The sequence below is a fragment of the Vigna umbellata genome, chromosome 2 (assembly GCF_029865625.1).
Source record: "Vigna umbellata cultivar VRB3 chromosome 2, Vumbellata_1.0, whole genome shotgun sequence".
NCBI lineage: Eukaryota > Viridiplantae > Streptophyta > Magnoliopsida > Fabales > Fabaceae > Vigna > Vigna umbellata.
The window spans coordinates 172,309-182,319 of record NC_142166.1 but is presented as its reverse complement, the minus strand read 5'-3'; the positions used below and the strand labels follow the sequence as shown (position 1 = coordinate 182,319).

Genomic DNA, 10,011 nt, shown 5'->3' with positions numbered 1-10,011 from the left:
ATATCACCTGTCAATATTATGCCTTAGCTTGCCATAATGGTCACACTTGATACGTCCTTTTCTCACCTTGCGATAGTGATTATGATCATGACGTTGAGATGCCAACATAGAGGAAATAGGTATATCATTGATGGGTTTACTAAGTACACACAAAAGAGTGGAACAAGTAGAAGTTAAAGTAGGAATAATAGGTGAACCCAAAATCTGATCACGAATATGAGAATACTCATCAGCAAGGCCGTGTAATACTAAGAACATGAAAAACTTTGACTGTTACTCTATTTCTTGGACAAGAGTAGAGATAGGAGACAATCATTCATTAAATTCATGAAAAAGAGCATGAATTTTAGCCATATAATTAGCCATAGAGTCTTGATGCCGAGGAGCAACAAAGTTAAAAATCTCTTTATAAACACCATAAAGACATTGGGTATCATTGGTGTATAATAATTTGGCATGTTCTTAGATTTCAAAACATGTTTCCTAGGAATGAATTTTGTTTTAAAGAAGAGTGAAGGGTACCCTTGAGAACAATGCATAATTGAGCATCAACTTTCAACTAACAGGTAGTCGTAGCAGAAAAAAATAGTTGTCACGTTTTCAATAATATGATCAACATACTTGTGACTCTTAAGCCAAAGTTTAACAGTTTAATGCCCAAGTCGCATAATTAATGTCATCTAACTTATCAATAGATAAATGCGCATAGACAAAGTTAGTATATATATATATATATATATATATATATATATATATATATATATAGACGAGTCAGACATAATGGTGACATGGTTAGACGTATTGGTAACAGTGTCTGACGTACTAGTGACAAAGAGAGATAAAAAGCCATGAATGAGCAAGAGAGGGTAAAAACCTAAAACTTGAAAGAGACTCAATCAATACAAGCTCAAAGAGGCTCAAACTATTAATACTTACATTTATGTGCTGTTCCAAAAAATTTAGAAAGTATAATCTCCTCACTTATATTATCTCTAGTGATCATAGAATATTTTGAATGGGTTATAACTAATAGTATGTTAAATATTATTACAAGAACATGACATGATTAAACATTATATTATTCATTCAATCTTTTCTGTTTTAATTCCATGAGAACTTATTCAAATTTCTAATCAATATCCAAATCATTAACATTTCATGAATTAAAAAGTCATTGATTTTATCTTTATAAATGTTAATGCCCTAAACATTTAAAAAACTAAATGTTATTAATAAAAATAATTGATTATGGTGATAAAGAAGTTAATAATAATTTACAATATTCTTCTACAATATTAATGGGTTATTTCTTTCAAGTAATACACATGTTGTAAAAAGTCAATGTCCTCAAGTGCACCTTTAAGTTACAAGTACATTGAATAAATCATCTAATTGATTGTTAACATTTTTAATAGGAATGACAAGAAATGCATCACATCGTTCTAGAGTACTTGTTCACTTTAAACAAAAATGTTGACTAGGTGACCAAAACATAAAGAAAAAAATATCCACATGAAAATATGGAATTAACAAAGTGCTTAATACTTGTGAGGGGATGAAGATCTTCTGTACATTTTTATTTCTCAGTTTTAATTTTAATCTCTATAATAATAACTAATTATTTATAATGTATATATATAACTTATTATATATGCATATTAAAATTAATTAAATAAGATATGTATAAATGGCTATATGCTTAAGGGAGGACTTACTTATAAGCTATTTACATTTTGAAAAAAAGACTTAATTATAGAAATATGAATGGATAATAGTCTTATATATTGTATTTTAATTAATTGTGAAAGTAGAAGAAAAGTAGAGTGTTTTAAATTTTTTGTTAAAGAAAAATGAAGCAGGTGAAAGAGAAGTTGAAAAATGTGAATTTGTCTTAAAAGTAGCATGAGGGACAAAGTAACTGTGAGATGGAAGGCAAGGAAAGCAAAAGGGCATCTTAATTAAAAATAAGTAAAACCATATCTACACATAAAGGAGCTAATTGAATTATCATAGTCACAACAAAAAAGTGGGACCAAAAGAAAGAAAAAAAGAAAGAAAGAAAGAAGAGAACCCTAATACGTTTGGTAAAGGAAGCAGCCCTAATATGAAGTGTTTTTATCACAACCACCACATACAAGTCACAACTACCTTAATCAATTGAAGATATCAAAGTGATTGAGCTAAAACACAAAAGCAAAACCATGTGACTCTATCCACTAATCAGAAGAACTATTTAAAAAAGATGCATATCTGTGGTCCTCGTCTTCCATTTGGTCTGTCCATATGTCGTTGTTTGTCAACCAAATACACCAAAGACAGAGAAACCACCCAAAGCTAAAGACAAAATGAGGACACACTCAACTCATTCCACCAACCTGCCCAATTTATATACCCTTTTTATTACTTATAATTACCACACATTATTTAATTCTCATTATCTCAATGTAGGATCCATCTCCTCTCAAACCACATGCTAACATTATCTTCATTACCTATTTTAACCACCATTAATCAAATCCAACCTAACTTCAAATGTTCTCAAACATCGTGACACACTTTCTTGTAACGCGCTTCTATACTATTAACATAATTCATTTAGATTCTGTCATCTTATTATATCCATTAATAACATATATGTATATATATCACCATTTTGAACACACATGCACTTCATTTTTTTATATCAAAGATTGGTTATAAGACTCATTAGATGTTTATACTTTTCTCTTTACCATACTCATATCATGTTAGTTGACAATATTAGGAAATCTGAATTCCTTTAGTACAACCTTGCTGTCATATCTGTAGCAAATGAGTACTGATTGATTTTATATATATTATATTATGGACAAGAGTTGTAAATAGTTTTGAAATTTATATATTTGGTTTTCATTGTGTAACTCACTGAGGTGAATACAGATTAAATTAAAGAGTTATTCTGCGCACCCTTCCTCAAACTATAAATGATTATGGTTAGGTTAAAATAGGTTGTTGACTAGCTAATTTAATCATCATAACTAGGTTTTACTAATTAATAAAAGTTGATTAGGACAATCAATTACCATATCAAATGAATAAGGCATATTCAGTTTCTTTTCAATCCTTTTGCAATCTGTCATGAATGTTAGTAGAATCAATAATAATAACATGAATAAGGAATTATTATTAGATCAACAGTATGATCTTTTTCTGTCTATAATCTGTGAGTAATTATATCAGTTGATTTTGTATACATAAACGTTTTACACACTTTCTGTATTCAAGCACTACCATTTTACACACCTTCTGTGTTCAAGTATAGGGTTGACATTGTAACATTTAATTCTTTTTCTTTTTTAATTCAATAATCGATTTAGATTTTGAGAGGATAATATTCTGCACAATTTTGAAATAATTATGTACTATAAAACAATGAATTGTGCAGTAATTTAGGATTTAGATAGTAGGAGACAGATATTTTATCACACAAATTATATATGGTAAACATGTATCGCTTTTCCCCAAGAAAATGATATCTCATCCAAGACTAGGCCAGTGGTATTTTTTTTTTTTTTTCCAATAATAGCTTAACTTGTAATACAAATTTTTGGACAATGGGTTTAAATTTTCTAAGGACCATTATGTGGTCCCCTTTGATAGCAGTTATAATATGATTAACAAATATAAACCCTACAGAGTGCGAGGGAGACAGAGAGAGAAAAGAGTCATTGTCAATAGCTGTAAGAGGACCAAAACCTACCATTAAATACTCCCTCTTTGGCACAGTGAAGGAAAAGAGACATTGAGCTGCGGCACAGGCATTCATATGGATCGGTGGAGAGATAAGAGGATCACGAGATTAATTACTCCAAACATGCATGGCCTGTCCCTTTTTGCTAATTTCTATGCATCAACATATAGCTACCCTCATCACAGGATTTCCATCATTCAATGGAGTTTCTTCTCTTTTCACAAGTATGTTGGTTTGAGAGGTTGAAGCTGCCAGCATGATCTGGTAATCAACCATACTCTTTTTCCCTCATTTCATGTCTGATTTTAGCCACTACCCATTAGATGAAATAACTCTTAAAATTGGTATCTACTCATTTTTTAGTTCAAATTCAAGGTTTCTGGTGTCAATCAGTGGGGAAAAAAGGGATGAAATTTTTTGGAACAGGTTTTAAGTTTACCTGGTTTGTTCTTTTGTTTTATTTTTTTCGAAAGTTCTCATATTCTTCAAAAAATACTTGTTCTAAACTGGAATTAGAAACCTACCCAAAGAGAAAATTTTTTGTTGTTATAAGATGTGGTTCCATCAGGTCATCTTGCAGCTTCAATCACTCAATAACCAACAGAGTATTTCTTTCACTGATGATTTCTTGTACATTTTCAACCACAGTCTCCATTTCAGGTACCAGTCTTTCTCATACTTCATACTTAAATCTCATACAGTTTAATTTCTTTGAATTTCAACTGTATGTGTTTAAATACTTCTCAGTATTAATTATCAGTCACTTTCCCATACATACATATTTAAGCACAAATATTTATCTGCTAATAAGGGAAGAAAGTGGTGTCTGTAAAAATTAACAAAAAGAAGAATATGAAAGAGTATATGAACATATATAAGACAAAGTATCTGCTTGAGTGATAAACAGACAGTGAATAATTCAGGACCACAAAGACTTTAACATGTTCTGGATAGTACTATACTACATGTATTTGTGTGGTTCTACAAAACATGAAAGTGATCTATCTAACAGAAACAATCCTTCACGTAATTGCTTACAGTCGTACTCATTTGTCTCATAATCTCAACAACCTTTCTTTAACTTTTTTTGGGATGCGTTGATGTGAGTTAGAGACAAACAGAAGCGGCTCAATTTGTTAGTTTCCTGGGTAGACAACTGTATGTGGTCCAATATTGTTTGTTAGAAAACTTGAAATTATATTCATGTGTAGATATAAAGATCCACCGACTGAAAGATCTGAAGTGGATTCAATGTAATGGACTATTGTGCAGTTTCTGTTTATTTTTTTAAATTTTGTTTAGGTTGATGGGTGTTGCCTCTCAATTGATTCAAGTCTCATGCTATAAACGCATACACAGTTTTAAATGATGGTACAGTTGCATTAATTTTGAACTGTTACGAGTTGATATCATGTGCTACAAGTATGGTCCTAAAACATGACCTCAGACTCACTCCTGCAAAGAAAATGTTTATGAACATTAAGATGAGACACCTAAAAGTTGTCCTTCTTAATATATTTTTGAGATATGAATATATATATATATATATATATATATATATATATATATGCATAAAAGCTTAAAAATAAACAAAAAGATAAATATAGTTGTATTCAGTGTTTCATGCAGGTAATGTTAAAAAAATTGAATTACTGCAATTAAGACATTTTTCGGCAACATCATGTAACTATGCAAGTCTGCTAAGAAACTGGCTATCCATGCCAAACGTAAAAGAATGTTCTGAAAAATTCTATTTAAATATCTTAAGATCTCATTCAGATTGATGGCAATTTTACTTGACAGATTTCGGTATAATATGTAGCTCTTTTGAGCTTGTCAATGTACTGTTTGAAGAAGCCAAGATGTCTTAAAATCAAATTTCTGTACTTCAACCTTGCTTGGAGATAGCTAAGTTTTGATGACTATTAATCTTGCCCTAAATTGCATTTGATTAAAAAAATATATTTAAAAGTTGAAGTAATTTATTTATGTGGCTATGCGTGCCTTTCATCCGGTTACATTGGAAACTCTTAGTTTGGCATGGATTCTTATAATGTGTGTGATATCCTATTAAATTCTTACAGCTGTTGTAGATGGTTGCTTTTATTTTAGGTATATGACAGAGGAGAATTAATCAGTGAAAATGGCGTGACAAATAGGCTGTGTTTTAAGGTACTAGGTGGTTATAATTAGCATGTATTGCTTGGCAGTGGTCCGTATAATAATGTGTGAATCTAAATTTCTTGCTGATAGATATGTTCTCTCTTAAAATGTTTTCCTGCAACGATAACAGTTTAGCAACTGACTTAAATATCATTTGGGCTAAATAATACAAAATAAAGCAAAAATGTTCTCACGAACAATCCCTAGCAAAAGATTGGTCCTAGTTCAAATCATGCATCTATGCTTATTTGCTTTTAAGAAGTTAAAACCAGGTATATTCAAATTGAATTATAGTTTCTGATAAATCATATATACTTTATTTGAGTTTTCTGAATTTACTTTCTGATATTTTCTTTGCAGACATTGCATCGTGAGATGTGCTGCTTACGCCAAATTATTAATGAATGAAATACTGCAACGAACTAAAAGTCTGTATTCTACTAATGTAGGATCATTTCATTTTTTAGTTTGTTCTATATTTGTTTCCCATCTACTGTGCCAAGCCGTTAAATTTATTGCTATTCCATAAAATAATCCGTGTCTTTAAGAATGGTCTCGTGTTGAAAAATAACAATGACATACTAATTTGTTTTATATATGAATTTATTTTATTATAATCTAATTTACAGTATGTAACTTGTTATATATATATATATATATATATATATATATATATATATATATATATATATATATATATATATATATATATATATATATATATATATATATATATATATAAAACAAGTTCTGATTCTCCTTGGAGCACTTCAATGGTTAGATGGAAACTCCACATTGTTGTATTCATTCTTCGATACGTGGGTGATAAGTATTTAATGCAAGTTGTACCATGATAAATCACTAGTGCATAAATAGCGTTTAAGTTCATGCGTCTAAAATAACGAAAGATAATCCTAGTTAAAAAATGACTAATAACAGTTTTGTAAACAAAACGCTATTATGGACGTCGGTTCTCCTAGATCAAACGTCAAATAAGATATAGACGTCGGTCTCCCAAATCAGACATCAAATGGTTTGCAGATAAAACTGAAAAGTTATTTTTTTATTGCCTTTGAAAGTCGGTTAGAGAGCCCTCGACACCTAATTCGAGTGAGACGTCGACTCCCCCTTCACGGATGTCAAAAAGGTCCAAAATACCTTATTTTAAGCATTAATATTATCTTTTTTTTTACGACATAGACGTTGGTCCCTCGTATCAGACGTCAAATGGTATGTATCCAGAACTGAAAAGTCGTTTATTTATTGCCCTTAGACGTTAGATGTCGGCTACCCCTCCACGGACGTAAAAAAGGTTCGAAAATATCCCAAAAGTAGTGCCAAAATGAATTTTTTTTAGCAATTAGACATCAGTGGTGGAGGCGGGCCGACGTCAAATGTCATTTTAAACCCCAAAAGCTCATAATGCGAGCCTCACATTTTTTTTGCGTTTTCGTTTGGGTTTTCGCTTCGTTCTCGTTTGCCAAGGTATGTTTGATTGATTATCTTCAAATTAATTTATTTTGCACCGATTAACTTTAGTTTGCACTGATCAAATTTCGTTTGCAACGATTAATTTTGGCTTATTATGCAGTTTTGTTCATGAGTTGAGGAATCTCGGCGGTAGCGGCATTGAGTGTCCAATCTCCATTGCTTCAAAATCATAGTATATACAATTTTATGATGTGCTAGAATGGTTTTCTGTATTTCAGGTGTGGTAATATCGTAAAAATAAGTCAATTTAAAAAAAAACACAAAAGGGAGGTCAGTTTAGGAGGGATCCAACATCAAAATTGATGTCCGGAGAAAGAGATCTAACGTCAAATTGTCGTTTCCTAATAAGACGTCAGATCTGGATCGGACGTTGAATGTTAAAAATAATAAACGTAAAAAACCTTATTCGTAGGTAGTAGTGAATGATTATAAGTGAAAATGGATAATAAAAACTTATTGTTTTTAATTTATTTCAATAAATTTCATAAAAATACCAAAAGTAGATGTGAAGGATGAGGTCTTAGTTAACAAGTTATTATTATAATAAATAATTAGTTAAATGACATGCAAGTTATAAAAACTTAAAAGAAAGACTTGAAATCACATGGCAATCACCTCAAAAACGTTATGATGATTTGTCCATGGTCAATATGGAACTAAGCCATAAGTCATCTTATTGGATGCATTGATGTATAAAGCTCCATAATGTTTTCATGGTCAATATTGCAAATAGTTATTATTTGTTAATGGATTTACTTTATTGGTGAAAAAATAATAAGGTTTCACAAAAACAAAACATTAATGCTCTTTTTTAACTAATAAAAGAAAATATTTTGAGAAGTAATAATGGAATGAAATTCATTTGCATGAGGCATTATGATCGTGAACACGGGATTCTTTGTCAGATCGAATATACTGAAATGCAATAAAGCAATGGAGTTCATAGAAAAACACATATTAGTTCTTAATATAGAACATGATTTGCAATTTCTTTGGTACTGTTTATATCCATGATTCTAGGGTGAGTGTATTTTCAGGACAGGGTTACGAAACATAACTTTTTGTAATTCTTCTTATGAGATGTTGTGTGACAAGTGTTTAACCTTGAACATATGTTAGTGCGTGGAAGAATGACTTGTGCATAAAACTCAAAATAGGAAATGAAATAGAGGTTTGACAATGAGAGCAAAAAAAAAGTGTTGTAAACTAAATAATATTTTGACAGTCTCATATATATCTATATATTCAAATTACAACCCAATTTAATAATATAATAATATAAATTAAAATTTTAAGTTAAAAAATATAATAAATTTAATTAAAAATTATTATTTTGAATTGTTAAGTATCTGTTTTCATTTTATAAATGTCAACATATTATTCAAACTATATATACTACAGAAAATAATAATTAACTTTTTTAAAAAGAATTAAAAAATGTAAAATGATTTTTCAATATTTTAATAAATAAATATTTATATTAGTACAAGATTAGTACGTTAATTTTTTAAAATAAAAAAGATAAAAATGTAAAATCATGTTTTATTTTTCTATTAAATAAATATTTGTGTTATAACATCGTTTAATTGACGTTAAATAAATATAAATATTAAAAATAAATAAAATTATTGTTTATTATGACGTTAATAATATATTATTAATATTTATATTTGTTTAAGTTAGTGTTAATTATGCGATGTTATATATAAAAAAATCAAAATGAATATTAAAAAATATAAGGTTAGTTTTTATTTTTAATATTTTATTTATTTAAGTTAGCATCAGCTCAATACTAAATTATATATTTTGAATTTATTTTTATTTGTCATATTAAATAAGGACTATAAATTATTTTAATTTAAAGGTCAAAATGTAAAGATGATAAATTTTCTTATTCATGATTTTCTTCTTCATTTTCTATATAAGTATTGTTACATTCATTTTCTACATTCACATTTATAAATCTCTTCGTATGTTTTATCCAAATCCATCTCTTTCATCCACATTCATCTCTTTTATTCACACACGTTTTTTTCATTCACACACTTCACATTCATCTATATTTGTTTCTTCATCTTCTTCGTTCACATTTTTCTCTTAATCTCCCTCGTTCATACTCATTTATTTCATTCACATTCATCTTTTTCCTTTACTTTCATCTTCTTAATTCATTATAATTTTTTTCTTTATATTATTTGAACTTGGAGATGTTGTAACCTTTTCTTTTTATAAAATTATTATCATTTGCATCACTCAACCCGACACAAATTTAATTAATACTAAAACTAAAATAATAATAAGCATTGGTTTGGCCGATACTAAATTACTTTAATTAAAATATAAGTTTAAAAATTAATGATAATCAATCATCAAAAAATGATTGGATGGGCAAAGAAGACATAAAATTCAATAAATTAGTGTAACACCATGTTAGTACTATATGTAATAGCAACTATCATAAATTACATGATATTCAATATTTAAACAAAATATAACTAATGACTACTTCTTCACATAGCTCGATAATGTTCAAAATCTGAATGTCTTACATATTTTTTTACCATGTAAATCAATTTAACCACTAATTCACTTGATAACTAAAATTTAGGTAATCAATATTAAAAACT

At 28.9% G+C, this 10,011-nt stretch overlaps 1 long non-coding RNA gene across 2 annotated transcripts; it reads left to right on the top strand.

The window, feature by feature from the left end:
- Nucleotides 1–3,553: 3,553 nt before the first annotated feature.
- Nucleotides 3,554–6,487, top strand: LOC148203090 (uncharacterized). 2 transcript variants are annotated; one of them, XR_015784038.1, is made up of 2 exons: nucleotides 3,554–3,994; nucleotides 4,299–6,487. It is a non-coding gene; the product is annotated as an uncharacterized LOC148203090 (long non-coding RNA). The 2 variants fall into 2 exon arrangements; XR_015784037.1 differs by having other exon boundaries at nucleotides 4,094–6,487.
- The last annotated feature ends 3,524 nt before the right edge of the window (nucleotides 6,488–10,011 follow it).